The 19,244-nt window shown below is 35.9% G+C and overlaps 1 protein-coding gene across 10 annotated transcripts in view; it reads left to right on the forward strand.

Annotated features, from left to right (window-relative positions):
- Window positions 1-19,244, forward strand: part of Pde10a (phosphodiesterase 10A) — a 508,658-nt gene that overhangs the window by 338,212 nt on the left and 151,202 nt on the right. The window lies entirely within an intron of this gene.

Below are 19,244 nucleotides of genomic sequence, written 5' to 3' on the forward strand. Positions count from 1 at the left end.
ATGGCAGTGAGCTAGCTACACAATCCCTGTTGGCTACATAGTCACAAGGATATGCATTACAAGGGTCAATAACCAGTAGAACACATGGTTGCTAAGCTATGATGTTGGTAGGTGAGGTGTATTAAATGCATTTTTCACTTACCAACTTACTATGGTTTATTGGAATATAAGTCCATTAAGACTTGAGGAACATTTGTATTTCCAATTAATTTTCTTGTTAGATATAATAATGAACTTCACTCAGATATGTTTCTTCTTTGCTTTTCATGTTTAGAATTGTTTTGACTGTTCTAAGTCTTTTGAATCCATACACATTTTTGGAATAGATAATCAGTTTCTACCAAAAAAACAGCAGGGACTGTATTGAATCTGTAGAGCAACTGGGGAGAATAAACATTCCAACAACACTGAGTCTTGTAGTCCATTTCATGATATGTTTCTTCATTTAACTTTTCTTTAATTTGTGTTTGCATTGTTTTAGTTTTTATTGTATTATTCTTAAACGTTGTTCAATTTATTTCTACATATTTTATGTTCATTTTATCTACATAAAAATTTCATTATTTCTACATATTCTAAGATTTTTTAAAATTATTTACTAGTGTCTGGAAAGGAATTGATTCTTGTATATTTATTTGTATCCTGTGACCTTGCTTATTTGTTCTGCTATTTTATTTTACTTTATTTTTTTGTAGATTCTTTAGGCTTTTCTACCTGCCAGATGATGTATATTTATTTACAAATAAAGACTTATAATTTTTTCCTGAGATTTTTTTTCTTGCCTTCTGGTATTTGTTAGAACCTTTAGTAAAATATTGAATGGAAGTAGTGAAAGCAGACATCTTTGCCTTGTCTCTAGTCTTAGGAGGAAAGTATTAGCTTTTCACTGTGAAGTATGATATTTTCTGGGATTTTCCGTAGCTGTCTTTTCTTTAAATCAAAAAGTCCCTTCTGTCTCTGTTTTGCTGAGAATTTGTGTCATGAGTAAATATTGTATTTGTCTTCTTTTTCTGTATCTATTTGGAAGATTATAGAATTTTTGTCCTTTGTTATATTAACATTTTATATTTTGTTAATTGATTTTCAGGTGTTCAACAAACCTTGTATTCCTGGGATAAGCCCCTCTTATTTTTAATGTGTTGTTGCATTTCATGTGTTAATATTTTGTAAGGATTTATGTTCTATACTCATGAGAGATTCTTCTTTGGCATCAGGTAAAACTGGCCTCATGACATGAACTTATTTTTTGAAAGACTGTGTATGGAATTAGTATTATTTTCTTCAAAACTATTTGTGATAATTCACTGGGAGAAAATCATGTGCTTTTTTAAAAGTACTGATTTTCAGTGATACTGTTGACTGGCTGATCTCAGTCACACTTCCTGGGTTTACCCTCTGTGTACTTGCTGTGTCTGCTAACTGAACCTTTGATGTTACTATCTTTTATTACTTATTATCACTCAATTAGATATTTTAACATTTTCTTTATTAATTTTTATATATGACAGCATAATGCATTACAATTCATATTACACATAGAAAGCACAATTTTTCATATCTCTGGTTGTATAAAAAGTATATTCACACCAATTTGTGTCTTCATACTTGTACTTTGGAAAATGATGTCCATCACATTCCACCATCTTTTCTAACTGCTTGCCCCCCTCCATTCCTCTTCTAACCCTCTGCCCTATCTAAAGTTCATCTCCTCTTCCCATGCTCCCCCTCCCTACCTCACTATGAATCAGACTCCTTATATCAGAGAAAACATTCAGCATTTGTTTTTTTTGGGATTGGCTAACTTCACTTAGTATTATTTTCTCTAGCTTCATCCATTTATCTGCAAATGCCATGATTTTATTCTCTTTTATTGCTGAGTAATATTCCATTGTGTATATAAGCCACTTTTTATCCACTCATCTATTGAAGGGCATCCAAGTTGGTTCTATAGTTTAGCTATTGTGAATTGTGCTGCTATAAACATTGATGTGGCTGTGTCCCTGTAGTATGCTGTTTTAAGTCCTTTGGGTATAGAACTAGAATAGAGATAGCTGGGTCAAATGGTGGTTCCATTCCCAGTTTCCCAAGAAATCTCCATACTGCTTTCCATATTGGCTGCACTAATTTGCAGTCCCACCAGCAGTGTATGAGTTCCTTTCCCCCACATCGTCGCCAACATTTATTGTTGTTTGTATTTGTAATTGCTGCCATTCTGACAGGAGTGAGATGATATCTTAGAGTAGTTTTGATTTGCAGTTTCTCTAACTGCTAGAGATGATGCACATTTTTTCATATATTTGTTGATTGATTATATATCCTCTTCTGAGAAGTATCTGTTCAGGTCGATGGCCCATTTATTGGTTGAGTTATTTGTTTTTTGTGTGTGTGTTTAGCTTTTTGAGTTCTTTATATACTCTACAGATTAGTGCTCTATCTAATGTGTGAGGGGTAAAAATTTGCTCCGAAGATATAGGTTCTCTATTCACCTAGGAAGATTGTTTCTTTCGCTGAGAAGAAACTTTTAGTTTGAATCTATACCATTTATTGATTCTTGATTGTAATTCTTGTGCTATAGGAGTCTTATTAAGGAAGTTGGGACCTAATCCCACATGATGGAGATTTGAGCCTACTTTTTCTTCTATTAGAAGACTCTGATTTTATTCCTACGTCCTTGATTCATTTTGAATTAAGTTTTGTGCATGGTGAGAGATAGCGGTTTAATTTCATTTTGTTTCATATGGATTTCCAGTTTTCCTATCATCATTTATTGAACAGGCTGTGTTTTTATCCAATGCATGTTTTTGTCACCTTTGTCATACTATAAGATAATTGTAATTTTGTGGGTTATTCTCTGTGTTTTCTATCTTGTACCATTGGTCTACCAGTCTGTTTTAGTGCCAATACCATGCTGTTTTGTTATATTGTTCTGTAGTATGGTTTCAGGTCTGGTATAGTGATGCCAACTGCTTCACTCTTCCTGCTAAGGATTGCTTTAGCTATTCTGAGTTTCTTAATTTTCAAGATGAATTTCATGATTGCTTTTTCTATTTTGATGAGGAATGCCAATGGGATTTTGATCGGAATTGAATTAAATCTGTATAGTGCTTTTGATAGTATGGTCATTTTGATAATATTAATTCTGCCTATCCAAGAGCAAGGTAGATCTTTCCATCTTCTAAGGTCTTCTTTAATTTTTTTCTTAATAATTCTATAGTTTTGTTTTTGTAGATGTCTTTCACCTCTTTTGTTAGGTTGATTCCCAAGTATTCTATTTTTTTTAGACTATTATAAATGGGGTAGTATTCCTCATTTCCCTTTCAGATCATTTGTCACTGATGTACAGAAATGCCTTTGATTTATGAGTGTTGATTTTATATTCTGCTACTTGGCTGAATTCATTTACTAGTTCTAGAAGTTTTCTGGTAGAATTTTTTGGGTCTTGTAGATATAGAATCGTCGACAAATAGTGCTAATTTGAGTTCTTCTTTACCTATCTGTATCCCTTTAATTTTTGTTGTCTGTGTAATTGCTCTGGCCAGTGTTTCAAGAACTATGTTAGATAAAAGTGGTGAAACAGGGCATCCCTGTCTTGTTCCAGTTTTTAGAGGGAATGCCTTCAATTTTTCTCCATTTAGAATGATTTTGGCCTGGGGCCAGCGTAGATAGCCTTTACAATATTGGGATATGTTCCTGCTATACCTAATTTTTCTAGTGTTTTGAACATGAAGGGGTGCTGTATTTTTTCAAATGCTTTCTCTGCATCTTAGTGAGATGATCATATGATTCTTATCTTTGAGTCTATTGATGTAATGAATTACATTTATTGATTTCCATATGTTGAACCAACCTTGTATCCCTGGGGTGAATCCCACATGATCATGGTGCACTATCTTTTTGATATGTTTTTGTATTTGATTTGCCAGAATTTTATTGAGGAGTTTTGCATCTAAGTTCATTAGAGATCTTGGTCTGAAGTTTTCTTTCTTTGATGTGTCTTTGCCTGGTTTTGGAATCAGGGTAATATTGGCCTCATAGAATGAGTTTGGAAGTGCTCCCTCTTTTTCTATTTCCTGAAATACATTGAAGAGTTTTGGCATTAGTTCTTCTTTAAAGGTCTTGTAGAACTTGGCAGTGTATCTTTCTGGTCCTGGGCTTTTCTTGGTTGGTAGGCTTCTGATGGTGTCTTCTATTCCGTCACTTGATACTGGTCTGTTTAAATTGTGTATATCATCCTGATTTAATTTGGGCAAATCACATGCCTTGAGAAATTTGTCGATGCCTTCAATATCTTCTATTTCATGAGAGTACAGTTTTCAAAATAATTTCTTATTATCCTCTGTATTTCTGTAGTGTCTGATAGGTTATTACCTTTCTCATGATGTATGTTAGTAATTTGAGTTTTCTCTTTCTTCTTGTTAATGTAGCTAAGGGTCTGTCAATTTTATTTATTTTGTCAAAGAACTAACTTTTTGTTTTTCAATTTTTTTTTATTTTGACTTCATTGATTTCATCTCTAATTTTAATTGTTTTCTAGCTTCTAGTTCTTTTGGTGTTGATTTGTTCTTCTTTTTCTATGGCTTTGACTTGTTGACTTTTTCTTCTTTTAAGGAATGAACTCCATGCAATGAATTTTCCTCTTAATACTGCTCTCATAGTCTCCCAGAGATTTCTATATGTTGTGTCCATGTTCTCATTTACTTCTAAGAATTTTTTAATCTCCTCCTTGAGGTGTTCTGTAACCCATTATTTATTCAGTAGCATATTATTTAGTCTCCAGGTGTTGGAATAATTTTTATTTTATCATTGATTTCTAATTTCATTCCATTATGATCTGATAAAATGCAGGGTAGTATCTCTACTTGTTTGGATTTGTTAAAAGTTGCTTTGTGGCATATTATATAGTCTATTTTAGAGAAGGATTCATGTGCTGCTGAGAAGAAAGTGTATTCAGTTGATGAAGGATGAAATATTCTATATATGTCCAGTTAAGTCAAAGTTATTGATTGTATTATTGAGTTCTATAGTTTCTTTGTTCAGCTTTTGTTTGGAAGATCTATCCAGTCGTGTGAGAGGGCTGTGTTAAAGTCACCCAATATTATTGCTTTGTTGTCAATTTGACTCTTGAACTTGAAAAGAATTTGTTTGATGAACATAGATGCTCTGTTGTTTGGGACATATATATGTATTTATAATTGTTATGACTTGTGGTGTATGGTTCCCTTGGGTAGTATGTAATGTCCATCTTTATCCCTTTTGCTTAGCTTTGACTTGAAGTCTACTTTATTTGATACGGGGATGTAAACCCCTGCTTGCTTCTGTAGTCCATGCAGTGGTATGATTTTTCCCAATCTTTCACTTTCAGTGTGTGTATGTCTTATTAGATGAGTCTCTTGGAGGCAGCATATTATTGGGTCTTTTTTTTTTTTTTTTAATCTACTCTGCTAGCCTGTGTCATTTGATTGGTGTTTTTAGGCCATTAACATTCAGGGTTATTATTGAGATATGGTTTGTATTTGTTTATTTTTGTTATTTAACTTTACTTGTTTTCTTTTTTGGTTAGTTTTTCCTTTAGGGTGCTAACTGCCTCTGCTGATTTTCATTATTGTTTTTTGTTTTCTTTTCCTGGAATCTTTTGCCAAGGATGTTTTGTAATGCCGGTTTTCTAGCTGTAAATTCTCTTAACTTTTGTTTATCATTGAAGGTTTTTTATTTCATCAGCAAATCTAAAGCCTAATTTTGCTGGATACAAGATTCTTGGTTGGCATCCATTTTCTTTCAGAGCTTGATTATGTTGTTCCAGGATCTTCTAGCTTTCAGGGTCTGTGTTGAAAAATCTTCTGTTATCCTATTTGGTTTCCCCCTTTTTGTAATCTGATTCCTTTCTCTTGTGGCTTTTAATATTCTCTCATTATAATATGCCTTGGTGTGGATCTGTTGTGATTTTTGTACGTTTGGCGTCCTATAGGCTTCTTGAATTTGGTTTTCCAATTCATTCTTCATGTTTGGAAAGTTTTCTGATATTATTTCATTGAAGAGATTGATTGGTGATTCTTTCATTTAAACTTTTAATTTGGTTTATTGTTTCTTTCATTTCAAGGATTTGTTTTTTTTTTTTTTTGAACCTTTTTCTACCTGTTCAAGTGATCTTTTGCTTCCTGTATTTGTTTATGTAGCTCCTTGTCAAAATGATCTTTTGTTGTCTGTATTTGCTCTCTTATATCATCCTTCAATTCACAGAACATTTTAATCATTTACACCCTGAACTCCTTCTCTGTCATTTCTTCTGCTGTGGTTGCCATGGATTCTGATAATGTGGTATCTTGATTTGTTTGGGCATCTTCTCCCGTTGTCTTTTCATGTTGCTTGTGTGTCTTCCCTTCCAGCTCCCTTCTAGGGTGTTATTGTTTTTACCCTGCAGGTGGTATTGCTCCTGTAGGGTTCCAGTACCTCTCCTTTGTGGGAAAGGACAACATTAACAGATCCCAATATCAACAATATAACAATTATGAACAGTTAATTGCTATTAAGATGTTTACAGTTTGGTGACAATGTACAGAAATGTTGAATTTGTTTATTTTCTCTAAGTAGGTTTGTAAAAGGTTTACTTCCTGACAGTGGATAATGAACTGGGGGTGAGGTGTAGGATGATATGCTGAAGGAGGTAGGATGTGAGGTTGTAGGGTTAATACATCTTAGGAAGTGTGAAAGGAAACCTAATGAGGAGGTTAGTAGCAAGAGAAGAGACAGGAAGTAATTTTGGGTAGACAATTATGTGGGAAGACAGTAGAGTACAGAAAACAAACACACACTCACACACACACACAAACTTTTGCCCTGTTTCCCTCTCCCTTAGCAGTTAGTTTCTAATTGAGGGACCCCTCTCACCAGGGCTCCTGTGGGTAGCACCCTGGTTGCACTGCACACCGGTCCCACTGAGAGCTGTTTTATGTTAGGCAGATACTGTGCTGGATTACCACCATGGGGTGGAGGTGGGGTTTGGAAATCAGGTACCTGGTCAGCTGGAGTTCCAATCTGGGAGCTTCCCCCACTAAACATGGTGACGAAGGTGAGCCAAATTGGAGGCAGTTTGCTTCCAGCATGGGGGTGTCAGGTGGGGTAGGGGGAATAGGGTGATGGCGTTGTGCGATATGTTCAGAGATGAGCTCCGTGACATTCATACTGCAGCTTTGGCTGCTTTCAGAGTCTGTGAGATGTCCTCAGGTGCAGGTAGATTACTGTGTAGGGAACTATAGTAGTAACTGTGGAGTGGAGTCCCAAGATTGAGGTAACCCGAGGAGCTCTTGTTGGTAGACGGGGGTCCACAGGGGAGTAGCAGAGATCCTGTGAGTAGGTAGCAGTTGCGTGTCCTGCGTGGGAGCAGAGTGGTGTCTGCAATGGTGCTGACAGGTGATCCTGCTAGGGTGCTCATGGGGCTTTCCTGGGCTAGAACTTCCGGAGTCAAGTGTCAGGAGTCAGGAGTCCTACTGGTACACTAAGGCCTAGAGCCAGACTTGGGGGCACAGCGCTGCTGATTTCTGCGCAAGAGCAGCAGCTGTGGTAGGGGTCCTCTATCACTCTCAGAGAAGCACTATTCCCACTAGTTGAGACCCGGGTCACTCACGGAGCACCACAGATTGCTGCCTCCCTTTGGCCTGCCATCTTGGATTCACAATATTTTAACATTTTCTTCTTTAAAAGTTTAGATTTACATTATCTGCTAATACTTTGCCATTCATTGCTGTTTAAAATTTAAGCAAATTGAAATACTTTAAAAAACCCCATTATTGTAGCACAAATTGAAGCAATTTAAGATGCTTAGATTGAGAATCTCTGCTTTCTGGTCTTGTGTGCTGTCACGGGACTGACTTCTTAACATTCACGTGCATCTCTTTTGGGCGACCTGCTTTTGGTCTCTGGGGTGTTACAGGAGATGGACACAGCCTCCCAGGACTTTCCCAACTGCTCAGTGTGCTCACTGGGAGTCCCGTACCTACTGCCTCCTGTGTTGTGGTGACTGTATCACTCCATTTTTGGGTGCTGATGTGTAATTTGGCAAAGTGGAGAAGAGAGATGTCATATCCTGAGTTGTGCATCCTTGCACCAATTTTTTTTTTTATAACTTTAATGTTTGTTGGAAGATTTTTTGCGAAACTGGTTAAGGTAACATAGTTATATTGTGTTTTTTATTAATTGGATTAACAATAAAATCCAACATGGAAGGATTCATTTTCTGCTGCCTCATAACAAAACACCATAAATTTAGTGACTTAAAATAACACCCGTTTATTGCCTCCCTGTTATATAGAACAACAGTCTGGTCTCATGTGACTAGTTTTAAGACTAAAATTAAAGTGTCATCCCTACTTAGTTCTCATCTGGAGGCTCTGGGGAAAGCTCTGCTTTCAAACTCATTCCTGTCATTTCATTGGGAGAATTCGGGTTAAAGACTGAGGTCCCTGTTTACTTACTAGCTGTCACTGGGATCTCTTTTTAGCTCCCAGGCTTTGCTGCATTTCTTGGCATGCTACTCTATCTTCAAGCCAACAATGACTCTTCAAGCCTTTCTTATACCTCGAATCTCAGGTTTCTTTTCCTATAAGCAGGAGAATACTGTGTGTTATTAAAGTGTCCATGTGATTAGATCAGGCCCAGTTGGATATCTCTAAGACCACTTTGAAGGACAGGATGTTCTATTAAGGGAGTAAAATCCATCCTCACGGTAGTTTTGAGGGTTATGGAAAATGTAGAAACCAGGAGAAGTTTTAGGGAGCTGTTTTAGAATTCAGCCTCTCACAAAAGGCTGTTCTTGTTTTATTGTATCTGTAGTTTTGAATCTTGATGATATTTTATAAAGAGGGGATTGATTTTAAAGTCTTACTGTACAATTCAGGTGATAAGACATACTCATGCTTGTTTTTAATTTCTAGGATGAAATTCTTATGGGACAGTGTATAGTATAATTTTGTTTATCATTTTAAAAATGTAGTACAGAACAAAGATGGGAATTAACATTTTCTTTGCCATATTGGTTACAATGCAGAATTTCTGGAAGATTTAATTGATTTACACATCTTCAGTTTTTAAAAAATCAATATGAATGACTTTTACATGTATTCCTCCTATTTTTTTCTTTTGAGCTGGAAATTTAAAATTCCTACATTTTTACTCTAAATCACCAGGCAGATGTCCCATAGGAAATGGTATTTCAGCAGATCCCAAACCAAAGTCACTTTCTTTTCCATGAATCATTTCCTATCTCTTATATTTTAAATCCTGTTCTGTCGTCACTGTCGCCACTCAAGGTAGACACTGTGCAGTCTCCTTGGACATATCCTCCTTCATCATTGTCTTTAAATGTTTCCAGTTCCTGTTGGCTAGGGTTGCCCTGCATTGAGAGCATTTTTAAAGTTATTAAGGTTAGGGTTATTGTTATGTTATTGAGTATCAGTTACATAGATATGCCTGGTTCACAGTAGGCATTTATTGAGTGAATGAAATAATTTCAACATTTAGAATTAGTTATGTGAGCCATACTTTGTTCTGTTAATGTGTTCCTGTCAACCTTAGAATGTGGTTGTGGATCTATTTCTTTATTCATCTTCACTTCTTTTAGTTTTCTGATTCATCTTAAAGTACAATATAATGCTTGATATGTAGATAGACTTTAATAATATTTTAAATGAATTACATTGAATTTGAAATATATAAATAGTACTATTTTAGAGGAATTCTAAAAACAATAACATTTCTGGATGAACTTATAAAGAAGGTATTTTTTAGCAAAGAAAAAAGTATGACTTCAGCTCATTCTGAGAAGACTTATATATATTTTGATTATTTTTTTCAAATCTGTCAGTCATAGTTTTTAAAAACCCCTTTTGCACAGGGAAAAAGGTTTGGTTTATAGAATTGCCTGACATTTGTGACTCACATATTTTTAGGGCATTATTTTAAAACTTTGAGTAAATAAAAATGTAGATACATTATTTTGGCAGGGAATAAAACGGCTATTAAAATTAAAATTACAGTTGCTGTTCTGTTTGTCTTATCTAAATTCATTTCTGAAACAGTGGCTATGGAAGTTATAATGATTCTGTTCATATATTTATTATATCAGTCTCTTTGTGGGGATTCTTCTCTTCATTCTCCCCCCTCAAAGATTTAATTATATCACATAAAATATGTTTTCTTTCCAATCTAAAAGATTTTAGTGTGTCCTTAAAACAATGCGTTTGACTCTATGGTTTATTTTGTGAGAGCATTTAACAGAATTTTTTTTTTTTTTTAAAATTTTCAGTGCTTCACTGAAAATTCCAGTGGTTAGTGACAGACTTTAAATTCCTGTTGTTATTTGAAATATGGAAGACTATTCTAGATTTCCAGGCAAGGTTGTTCTTGTCCTTTGGTAGCTGAAATATTTGTTCACCCTTCCATGGTATGTGTTGTGGCTAAGGGGCAGAAGGTGTTTACTTAGCATTAGGCTCATTTGCATTTCATGGCTGTTGTCTAGCATTTGAGAAATAACTTTCACTTTTAGGTGACTAGATTTAATCTTCATCATTTGGTTAATAGTAGACTATGTGGATCATGTTAATAACATATAATTTCTGACTACTTGTGTCTTTGCTCTATATTAACTATCCCAGCTTGAAAATCATTTGAACATCCTCTAAACTGGGAACTTTAGTCATTTCAGCTGTCTTCAAGGCAAAAGTCTTAGGCTTTGTTGGATCACTTCCATTTTTACCCCTTGTTTTTTTCCATTTCCGGTTACTCTCCTTTAATTCATTAATAAATTTGACTGAGAATAGTCCTCAGGTTTGCTTGTAGATTCACCTTCAGATTTGTCCCCCAATATTTGCCTAATTGGTTGGATCCAGTCTTGGATACCTGTCCCTGTGTGGTCCTGTTCTTCCTTTTTTTTCTGGCAGTACTGAGGATTCTGGGGATTGAATCCAGAGGCACTCAGCTGCTGAACTGCACAGCCATTTTTATCTGTTATTTTGAGAAAGGGTGCCTTTGGAATAGCTGAGGTTAAAGGCATGTACTGCCATGCCTGGCTTCCACTTGGTTTCTCTGAGGTGACTTTGAGGTACACATTCTGATTAACATGGTGATTAGACAGACAGTTTCTGGATTTGACAAATATCATCTTATGCACTCATGGATGTATCTGAAGCATTAACTATTCTGAAACAAAACTAAATGAAATGTTCCTAAATGTGGGCAAATAAGAGGCTTGAAAAGTCATGATATTTAAACAGTAGCATGACATTTTCTAAGGCATTTCTCACAATCTTAAATCTCATATTTCTTGACATAAATGTGCTCATTATTTTGGTTAAGATGGATATTATTGAAATAATTACTCATTAATTACTTAGTTTAGATCTTTGCGTGTATTATTACCCAATGGAGTAATTACTGTTATGAGTCTTGTATTTTTATACAAGGACAATGAAGCTCAGAGTGTTACTTGACTCCCCAAGTAACTTGAAGTCAATGCCTGCAGTTGAGTGTGATTCTGGTTACTCAGAGCTCTGGGTCTCCCACAAGGTCACTGTAGATTTGGAACTATGTTTGAGCTGAAGAAATTGGGATTACGCATCTGAACGTCTGTCCCTCTTGTGCACTTCACTGTGGAGGTGCAGCTGTGAGCCACAGAAATGTCAATTGTGTGATCTTAAGCTTATCCTTAATAGTTCTACTTGAAATGATTTTTTCATCTTTATATAACTTTGAGCAGTTCAGGTTTATAGTTGGATTTCTCAGTTTAAAAAAAAAAAACTTTCATTGATGTCCTCAGCTGGGAAAAAACAGTTAATTTCACTTTGGTTTAGAAAGGGATCAGTATGGGACTTACTTTCTGACAAATGCAAACTATGAATGTTGGAAACAATGTCTTCTCAGCGAAGGTTCCCTGAGGCTGTTAATTCACATGAGATTATTGATTAGTTAGGTCAGAAGACTGCTAGTACATTAAACCAAGGTTTAGCAAATGTCTGCTTTTTAGATTAGAGGCAAACCTCCTTTCAGGGAATGTACCTGGTTAGAAAGATATTATTAAAGTATTAAGGTGATTATTTATATATATTTATACACACACGCACACACATACATACACACACACAACACCCACACACGGGAGGTAAGGATAATTATAATAAGGCATTTATATTTATTTTGCATCCTGTTTTTCCTCTTTGGTTAAAAAGAATGGTATCAGTGTTTATGGAGTTTAACAAAATCTGCAGAAATCTCTTATTCCTTCATTTCCATTATATCTTTATAGTCATTTATATCTGTCATGTAATAATCTTTCATTGCAATAAAAGACTTTGCTGTTTTAAATACAGCCCCCCAAAATGAAATGTAGAGCCTATTAATCTCTTCCCTTTTCTGATAAGTAGTTAGAAGGAACTTCTGTATAAATCCATGGTCATAAACTGTGTATATGTGTATGTGTGTGTGTGTGTTACTGGGGATTTAACCTAGGTGCACTCTACCACTTAGCTATGTCCCAGCCCTTTTTATTTTTATTTGAGACAGGTTCTTGCTAGGTTGCTGAGACTGGCCTTGAACTTGAGGTTTTTCTGTTTGAGACTCCCAAATTGCTGGGATCACAGGTGTGCATCACTGTGCCAGTTAGCCATAAACTTTAATGTAAAGGGTGATGTGTAATACATAGGAATGTATTTGCAGAATTGGTGTAGTGTTATATGCAGGCTCAGAGAATGTGCTTTAGGACCTGGGATTACTGATGAGTATATCTCTGATCTTGTAGAAGTGGGCAGTTTCTAGCAAACATATCCCTACTACCCCTTCCCAATTTTCTCTGAAATCACAAGAGACATTGACTTACTCATTGATGAATTTACTTAATGATGATAGTCCTGGTGTTGGTGGGGGGGGCCAGAATCACTCCTAAGTTTGGTAGTTTTCTAGGACTCACAGGTTTCAGCGTATAGTTGTGTTCATGACTAAGATCTATCACAGTAAAAGTATGGTGAGGAGAGGGAAAGGCACACTGGCAGAAGTCCAGGGGAGAGCTGGCTTGGGCTTCCAGGAGTTCTTTGTGGAGTCCTTCAGACATGCTTTTCCCCAGCAGCTTGTATAAAGTGTCCTTACAGGGAAGCATGTTAGAGGCTTGCTACCGAGGCTTTTATTTGGGGGCTAGTCAAGCGGACAGGTTCCACAGTTTCAGACACTCAGAGGAAAAGCAGGTGTGAATAGGCCCTGTTGTTCACGCGGTGCCTTTAGTTAGCCGTGGCCTGGGAACTCTCCCAGAGCCAAATTCCCAGACGCTAGGAGGGCCAGCCCGGGAAGATCCTTTCTACAGAGAGGACGCTGAGGCTGCTAGGTTAATTCCTTTCTGCACAGTGCCAGGCCCTGTGCTATGTGGAGAATGAGGCAGATCAGTTTTGCCCTCATAGAGTTTCTAGTCTAGTCTGAAGTTCTATTAGTGCCTACTCGGTAAATAGGAGGTTCCCCCTGGTGATGAGTGAGCCAACACACGGGGGCAGTGTACAGGACAGACCAGTGCAGCAAGGCTTCCAGGTGCAGTGTGCAGTTAGTAAAGGGGCCTCTCAGGTGAAGGGGGGGAAGGGAACTGGCAGCCAAGACCTTGAGGGGGAGGGCAAAGATGAAGGGAACATGGGAGGAAGTGAGGTCATTTCTATTGACTCTTCCTTTCTGTACTAAATTAGACTTATTTTCATGATAAGCCTTGTGAGTTCAGGGAGTTTTCTGCACAATATTTCTTTCTGTCTAATTTACCAAAGTGTAAGATTTAGCAGTCAGATTTTTAAATTTATAACTTGAGGTAAAAAGTGTAAAGTAAAATTCCAAATTGAAGGTAACGTTAATAGCAAAGTCATAAAGTATAATCATCTAAGACAAGAGAAACTGTGGAAAAACAATAGTCAGTTTGAGTTTATGAAATAACTCCTGGGCTTGCATCTTTGTTCCAGTCCTGATGGTTGTTCTTGTGGCCAATAGAAAATTAATTCAATTACATAGTGACTCTGCTTCATTTTCTTATTTTATACCTGAAACTATAATTCAGGGTTTGTCAAATGTTTGTTACAGTTCCTGTTTGCCCGATGCATGAAACTTTTTAAATTTTTTTTTATTTATACATGACAGTGGAATGCATTACAATTCTTATTGCATATATAGAGCACAATTTTTCGTATCTCTGGTTGTATACATAGTATATTCACACCAATTTGTGTCTTCATGCCTGTACTTTGGATAATAATGATCATCACATTCCACCATCATTATAATCCCATGCCCCCTCCCTTCCCCTCCAATCCCTCTGCCCTATCTGGAGTTCATCTATTCCTCTCATGCTTCTGCTTCGGATGCATGATACTTTGTGGCTTAACTGAGCTAATGTGTGTGATGTATGTAGCATGGTATCTTTTACATATGTAGGAAACACTACAGTAAGGCCATTTGCTGCTAAGGATTGTTTGTTAATAACAAATGCTGTTAGCTGTTCTATGTTTTTGGTAGGGAAGGGGCTTAAATAGTTGGAGTATAGATGCTAAGAAAGTAAATATTGCTAAAGAGAATGTGTTAAAAGTTGGATTTTGGGATTCTAAAGGCAAACAATTGATTTAAAAATTATTCCTCTGTAATCTTCATTAGCTTCTGATAATGGAAGGTTTATATATATGTGTGTTCCTAGAAGAACAATTACATGTCATTTAGGAGAATACACATGTGTACATATACACAGATTAGTAAGATCACCGTGTTAAGCATCGTGACAGTCCAGGATTGCTTAGTATGGCACATGATACTTGTGTTTGACAGATTTTGTGTTAATGTGCTAAAATAATTATCTTGCAGTATATACTAAGAAAACTTACTTCTTCTGATATTCATTTTGGAATTCTCTTGAAACTAATAAGGATTTTAAAGTAATCTGTATATACACTCAGCTCTGAGGTTTGTGGAGACTATGAGGATCTCTCAGGCTGCCAAGAGTTTGAAGTCCCTGGGTCTCTTCTCACTGGAAACCAAGTATAGGAGCTTTGCCATATTGGAGGGAGTGTTTTATAGCTACAGAATTTTTTTTCTTAAACATCTGTTTGAAGTTGGACTGTTATCTGGTTTCATAAATATTAATTATTAATTCCTGAGTTCATATATGACAAAAACAAAGCAAAAACAAATAAACCAAAAGTTCCTAACCTGTTTTATTTAGTAACATCCAGATTAAGCAGCAATAATACCCGCAGAAATCTTGTATCAAACTAAATCTTTATATTCCGTCATCTGCTCCTCATTGGGCATGAATTTTAGCTAAACACAGTTCAGCTGTTCTTTGACAATTGTACATGGAATTTTTAAAAATCTACTTAAGAATTAGACTAAATCTTTAAAAAGGTGAAAATGATTTTACTTACTGCTCATACCTAGACTAGATAGAGGGAATTATAAAATTGAGAATATTAGTGTGTTAAGTCAGAGAAAGGGTTATTAGTCATGTATTCCTTAGAATTAAAAAATAAGGTTTATTGTAATCCAACTGAATTTAGCTATAGTGAGATAATGGGGATTTAACTTTCTCCCCTTTTCTGTGGCAGGGCATGGGACAGAGAGCTTGAGGATATGACACCTACTTTGATATGACACCTACTTCTTAACCTTAAGAATTCTCTTAAGGTTAAGAAGACCTGGGTGAAGGTAGTGTAAGGGGCCTATGAAATGGAAGTTGGGGACCAGGGTGCAGGTGCCTCCATGTTAAAGGGAGAGCATGCTAGACTTCTGCCATGTGTTCTGACTGCTTCTTTAATACCACAGAAAAAAAGGATTCATCTCCATAGTCAGGATAGTAGAGTTACCAATTGAAAACTACTGCTTTTCCTTTTTCCAACAATGTGTCTTTTAGTATCTGTAAGTTAGTCATCTAAATTTATCCTCAGAATTATTTAAAATAATAATTCTCTAGCCTCTGATTTGATAGTTATTCTTAAAAAGAACTTTTATGGATATTCAGATACAATACTTAGAAACAATAAGTGCTTCAGGATTTATAGATCTCCTTTATCGGAATAATAAATTGTTATGGTAACAGGTTTTTAATCATTGGCTGCTCCAAGTTTATCTTACGTATTTTCTTGTTGTGTCCTAAAATCAGGTATAGGCTGAAGCTTTTTGAGCTCTGATTTGAAATCACAAGTCAAAAATCCCACTTAACCTCCTGTAACAGGATGCAGATAAAATACAGGCATATTAAAATACTATAGAACATTGTTTTCAGGCTGTGCGTATTTGAGGTGTATATGAAACATAAATGTGTTTCATGTTTGAATTAGGTTTTATCCCAGTATATCTCATTATGTGTATGAAAATATTTCAAAATCTGAAAAAAAAATTGAAATTCAAACCTTTCTATTTTCAAGCATTTTGAATAAGGAATACTCTACCTGAATTGGAGACCAGAAGCTGTGGGCTGCATGTTCTGCTTGATACTAGGATATTGTTAGCTCCAGGCCCTGTCTACTAATATAACAAGACAAAGTTTATATGTGTGCTAATTGTATATATATATGTGTATATCTACCAATATAATATTAAACCAGCATCTGTGAAGTCACACGTGAGTTTGTATTGATATTTCCAAATCTGTTACCATGTGGATCAATCTCAATTTCTCCTCCTGTCCTGGTATGTATACTGTCCGAATTGTTAGCTCTTCCCCACTGGGCTAACAGCTTTAGCCACTAGAGCACAGAGATTTTGGTTTGTTTGTTTTGGTTTGTTTGTTTTTGCATTTGGTCTTACAGACTCTGCTCATTCCCAGGGTTATGTTGATCAATACCTTATCCTTATCCCTTCTATTCCCTTCAGTGAGATTGTTTCCTACATTTGTAGTAACTTTAGATTTTTTTTTGTAAGTTTCTGTTTTCTATCCCTGATCTTGAAAGTGATTTTAAAAGTCTGTGCATATTATACATGTTATAGTTTAGTCTTCGTGCTGTAAAGTTTTATGGGTTTTGACAAATGGCTTAATGTCTCATATTCACTATTACAGTACAATATGGAATATTTTTATCACCCTAAAATATTCCTGTGTTGCATCCATTCAGTCTTTCTCCCTTCTCCTTGAAAATTTGCAAATATTGATTGTTTACTATCTCTGTAGTTTAGCTTTTTTTTTTTTTTTTTTTTTTTTTTTTTTTTAGGTACCAGGGATTGAACTCAATGGCACTTGACTACTAAACCACATCCCCAGTCCTATTTTGCATTTTATTTAGAGATAGGGTCTCGCTGAGTTGCTTAGTTTCTCACTTTTTTCTGAGACTGACTGAACTCACATCCTGTCTTAGTGCCTCCCAAGGTGCTTGGATTACAGGCATGCACCAACGTGTCCTGCAAGGACATGTTAGCCTTTTTAGAATGTGTGTAGTTGCAATTATATAACATGTAGCCTGCAAGCCTGGATGTATTTAAGACCCCTCCATGTCATTTCATGACTTGTTAGCTGTTTTCTTTTGTATTGCCTGATCACAGTTATATAGATGTACCACAGTTTGTGTAGATGCTTATTAGAGGACAGCTTGGATGCTTTCAGATTTAGTTGATTATGAATAAAGCTGTCCAGAAACATTCTCAAACAGGGGTTTCATGTGGGCATGAGTCTTTATATCAGTTGAATATTGCCTAATATGATCAGGTATTGTTGTGTGATTGTTAGAGAATACAGAAAGATGATATTTAACTTAGTGAGGAACTTCCAAATAGTCTCCTAAAGTAATTGTGACATTTTTTCTTCTTATCAGCAACAGATGAGAATTGTTGCTCTATGTCCATATAACAGTTACTCCTTTCAGTTTTTTAGACTTCAGCCATTGTAATAAGTCAGTAGTAGAATCTTTTTCTTGTTTTAACTTCAACTAATGGCAAATGAGTATCTTTTTGTACCTTTGTTTGTCATGTGTTTATTTTCTTTGGTGAGTTGTCTATTTAGACTTTTGGCTCATTTTTAAATTTGCCGTTTTCTTCTTATTTTTAGTTTTTAGTTCTTTGTATGTTTTGGATGGAAGTCTTTTATCAGATATTTAACTTGACAATAGGACTCTATGATAATGCATTGAGAGGAATGGAGATGACAAGGAAAGATGTGTTGGTTATGATGAAACTCCTCCCACCCTAGTTTTCTGAGAAATTGGGGAGTAAAAGAAACAGAAAAATAGTAATTGAGAGTTAAATCTCTTTGGGGAAGAAGTGGGAAAATGATTCCTTTAGTTTTGACCAAGATGTTCCATCTTGAGGTGATACGAGAGTACCCAAGCCCAGGAGATGGAGGAAGGGAGACTCCAGCACACACTGTAGTGTCATCATCATGGACTGTTGAGGAGGAAGCAGAAATCAAGGTCAATTACAATGTTAGGATACGAACTAAGGTGATGTGCCATGAATGTTGCAGAGGGAGGTGTCAAGGAGTTAAGTGTGGAAATATGTTCAACTGTGGCGGACACAGTCAAAGACAATATGACATGTGCATTGTTTTCTTGAAGGTCAGGTAGGTGACCAGCCTTTTGTATCAAGGCACACAACGTGCTTCACCAGGCAAGCACATTCTTATGTAATTAATCTCTTGTCCTTGGTATCTTGTAGAATTCTCAAACTGAATTTTACTGTGTCACACGAACTGAATTGAATCATTAGTGTGCTCTTTTGCCCTGAGTAAAACATAGATGGTTCATGTTTTTCTTTCCTCTATTCCAGTGTTCAGGGAGGTTTGGAGGTTGGGTGTGGAAACTAGCTACTGACTGTGCTGAAAGAAATCCTTTGCCTTCTCAGAGATACCATTCTGTTGCAGAATCCTAACAGTTGTGACTTTAGTTCCCAGCAGAATTAATTAACACATATGAATTCTGTCTGTTTGGGAAAACATACAGCCTACTCTAGAGTCATCAAGTCATGCTTCCTTTCCTCCTTTGCTGTCTTGAAGCACAATTTTCCATTGCCCTTTTCACCAGAATGTCCCTAAAGACAGTCATTTATTGAAACAATCCACAGAGAAGTTGCAGTATTAAAAAACAGTTATCCTCATCAAGAATAATTATTCATATCCTATTTGTGTTTGGGATTAATTTGAAAACATGTAGTTTTATATGTTCAATATGAAAACATGTATGAGTATTTTGTTTGAAAATCTTATGTATATTCAGCTGTTATCTGTGACTGTGAAAATTATTTCAGTGAATCTCACTCTGTACATA

Source organism: Ictidomys tridecemlineatus, chromosome 8 (genome assembly GCF_052094955.1).
Source record: "Ictidomys tridecemlineatus isolate mIctTri1 chromosome 8, mIctTri1.hap1, whole genome shotgun sequence".
Taxonomy (NCBI): Eukaryota; Metazoa; Chordata; class Mammalia; order Rodentia; family Sciuridae; genus Ictidomys; species Ictidomys tridecemlineatus.